Source organism: Mus pahari, chromosome 8 (assembly GCF_900095145.1).
Source record: "Mus pahari chromosome 8, PAHARI_EIJ_v1.1, whole genome shotgun sequence".
NCBI lineage: Eukaryota > Metazoa > Chordata > Mammalia > Rodentia > Muridae > Mus > Mus pahari.
In genome coordinates this window covers 43,225,580-43,229,458 of record NC_034597.1, presented here as the reverse complement: position 1 = coordinate 43,229,458, position 3,879 = coordinate 43,225,580, and positions in this window count along the sequence as shown.

Here is a 3,879-nt window from a genome sequence, read left to right as displayed (position 1 = left end):
CAGAGGAAGAGGAGTGCCAGGCAGCACCGTGCTCTAGACATGACATCATTACACACCCATGAGCTAACAACCACTGAGGTTACTTGGACAAGATCAAGCCAGTCTAACCAGTTTAAATTCTGGCGCAGATGGGGAACAGGCCCTTTAGGCCCACCAGACTGAGAAAGTCTTTCACGTTCATAGCTGTCTGGGAGGATAATCCTGTTTGGAGTGCATTGGCCGCTGTTAGGTTAGATGGCCCTACACCATGGGCAGCAAGCACTAAGTGAACTTAGTGAGTTATCAAAAACAATAAAATAAAATAAAAAAAACTATGAAGTTGTGGGGGGGCGGTTGGAAGGGCCTGGAGGAGGGACATGATGGTTGGATATGATCATATTTCATTATACATCTATATGAAATTCTCAAGAATAAAGAAAATTATTTAAAAATAAGTAAAATGAGTTTGAGAGTGTTCTCTACTCTTCCATGTCACTTGAAAGAGCTTGAGAAAGGTCTGAATTCATTCTCCTTTAAATGCTCTGTAGAATTCAGCAGCAAAGCCTTACACTTTAGGTTTCTCAAGGAAAGGTGCTTCATCACTATGTCAACCTTGTCATAATTTGCTTTCAATCTGTAGGATAAAACAATTATCACCAAAGGCAAGGAAAGGGTTTATTTGATAGGAGAGAGTTTATTCGGTTTACAAATCCTAATCACATGGAGGCTCACAACCGTGATCTAATGCCCTCTTCTAGAACTAAGATGTACATGCAAATAGAACACTCATACATAAAATACATACATACATACATGCATACATACATACATGCATGCATGCATATATACATACATACATACATGCATGCATGCATACATACATACATGCATACATACATCTTAAAACAAATGAAAACCTGAAGCACAGCCTGATTATTGTGGTGCACATCTTTAATCCAGTGCTCTGGAGGCAGGCAGGGGCAGACAGAGCTCTGTTGAGTTTAGGCTGGCCTGTCTATATAGTGAGGTCAGGACAGAGAAACCCTGTCTCAAAACAAACAAACAAAAACAAGCAACAACAACAAAAAGCTGAAGCAGAGATCATGGAAGAAATCTAAGATCATGTAAGAAAGTTGACTCAGCTTTCTGATACAAGCCAGAACCGCCTGCCTCCTTCCTTCCTTTTGTGAGACAGGGTCTCATGTATCCCAGGCTGGCTTTAAATTCTCTATGTAGCCACAGATGGCCTCAAACACGTGTTTCTGCCTTTATTGCCCATGTGCTACTTCTGGCTCCCAAGTTTTTTATGTAGTTGCTCATAACAGCCTCAAGATTGCGTATTCCTGCAGTAAGACAGTCTTTACTATGATGAAGTGAGAGCCTTCTGTTCCTAGTTCCTTTATGTTTCGAGACAGGGTTTCTCTGTGTAGCCCTGACTGTCCTGGAACTCACTTTGTAGACCAGGCTGGCCTCGAACTCAGAAATCTGCCTGCCTCTGCCTCCCGCGTGTGCCACCACGCCCAGCTTTATTTTTTTTATTTATGAGTCTCAGTGTATTTATTTATGTCATGTGTATACACAGGTATCTATGGAGACCGGAAAAAGCTGTCAGATCCCCTGGAGCCAGAGCTATGGGTGGTTGTCAGCCACCTAATATGTGTTCTGGGGACTGAGCTGGGCCCTCTGGAAGACCAGTGTATGCCTCTTAACACTGCTTCATCCCTCTTGCTAGAGATGTTGAGTTTTATCATTTTTTTAATATTTATGTCAAAGAGCATACACACACAAATCTTATTCTTTTTTTTTTAAAGATTTATTTATTTATTTATTTATTTATTTATTTATTTATTTATTTATTTATTATAGGTAAGTACACTGTAGCTATCCTCAGACACTCCAGAAGAGGGCGTCAGATCTTGTTACGGATGGTTGAGCCACCATGTGGTTGCTGGGATTTGAACTCCAGACCTTCGGAAGAACAGTCGGGTGCTCTTACCCACTGAGCCATCTCACCAGCCCCATATATCTTATTCTTTAACAATTTCATATATGCATACGCAATGCCTTCTGATCATAACCACCACCAACTCCCTCAAGGACACCCCTCAGCACACTCCCTCCTTTTGGGGGTTATATTTTGTTTTGTATTGTTTTGTTTTGAAATGCACTGAGTCCAACTAGTGCCACTCGCTGGAACGTTGAGTAATCTGGATCCTTTGCTGATACCAATAGCTGCAGGGAGTTCACAAGTTCATGCCCTGTCAGGAAGTCAGCATCTCACAGCACTCACCACCTTCCTCCAGCCCTTATGCTCTCTCAGGATGCTCCCCAGTCTTGACTGGATTGATGCAGATGTCCCACTAAGGGCCGAGCACTAAGTAGACACATGGTCTGAGCACTTTGACCGATCATGAGTCTCTGCGTTAACTGCTGCCCACTGCTGAGAGAAGCCTCTTTGGCCAAGGTTGAAAGCAGCCATAGTTATGGGTAAAAGCAGAGACATTTAGCAGACAGCTTGACAACACGTCAACCCAGCAAAACAACAATAACTTTTGGAGGAGTTATGTTGTTTTGGGTTTTTATGTTTCTTGTGTTACCGAGTTAGGATTTATGCATCTGATGTGTTTCCTTGCTTGGATCATTTTTCAGAGTCATCTATATTATTTCAGTTGGAGTATTTGTTATGTTTACATAGGATTTGGATGTGACTGAGCTGAGTGTGTAGTTCAGAAAAGAATTCCTCAGATCAGGAACTCTGGATGCCTGGTATAAGCTCTATCTCCCACAAGAAGGATGTTAATTGAGAGAACAACCACAACTTCTGGATATTCCCACTATGCTATGGGATTGCATTAGTGCATTAATGCACTAGCTGTACTAACCAGTTAGTAACANTGGCCCCTTGGGAGTCAGGAACAGCTGGAGGTTAAACAACCAAGGACTGTAGGGAGTGTAGTCCCATCTAAGTTCATAAAATGAAAAGCATGAGGGATGTAGGGTTGCTAAAGATAAGAATTCTTTATTATATTAATATTGGAAAGAAAAAAATGAGGTAGAAGGGGATTTAGAGATTGTTAAACCTATGGAAGGTTATAGTTAAGAAGTGTAAAAAGGTCAAGTGTGGTGGCACATTCCTTAAATCCCAGGACTAGGGAGGCAAAGGCAAGAGGATTTCTGTAAGTTCAAGGCCAGTGAGAGCTGTATAGAGAGACTGTCTTGAGAGGGGTTGGTGAAGAGCACAGACTGCTCTTCCAGAAGACCTGGGTTCGACTCCCANTACCCTTATGTGGCTTACAACCACNTCTAACTCCAGTTGCAGGGCTCTTAGGTACTTTTAGTTACTTAGTTACTTTCCCATTGCCATGCTAGACACCATGACTGAGACAACTTATAAAAGAAAATATTTAATTTAGGGCTCATGGTTCAAGAGGGCCAAAGTCCATGTCCAGCATGGCAGTGTGGCAGCAGGCAGCAGGCAGAAAACAGGAAGACAGCAGGCAGCAGGCAGCAGGCAGCAGCAGGCAGGCAGGTAGGCAGATGGGCAGGCATGGCACTAGAGCTGCAGCTGAGAGCTTACAGTTGATCCACAAGCAAGTGGCAGAGAGCTACCCAGGAAAGGCATGAATCTTTTGAAACCTCAAAGCCATCCCCCAGTGACACACCTTCTTCAACAAGGCCACATCTTTAATCCTTCTCAAATAGTTCTACCAACCTGACCAAGTGTTTAAATGAGCGCATTGGGGCCATTTTCATTTGAAGGGTATCCAATACCTGTTACTGGCCTCCTTAGACATCTTGTGCANATAGTACATAAGCAACACATGCATACATCAATCTAAAAAATGGAGTGGAAACTTAAGGGTTCTTTGGAAAGTTGTTGGATGGTGCTTTGCTGGGGCA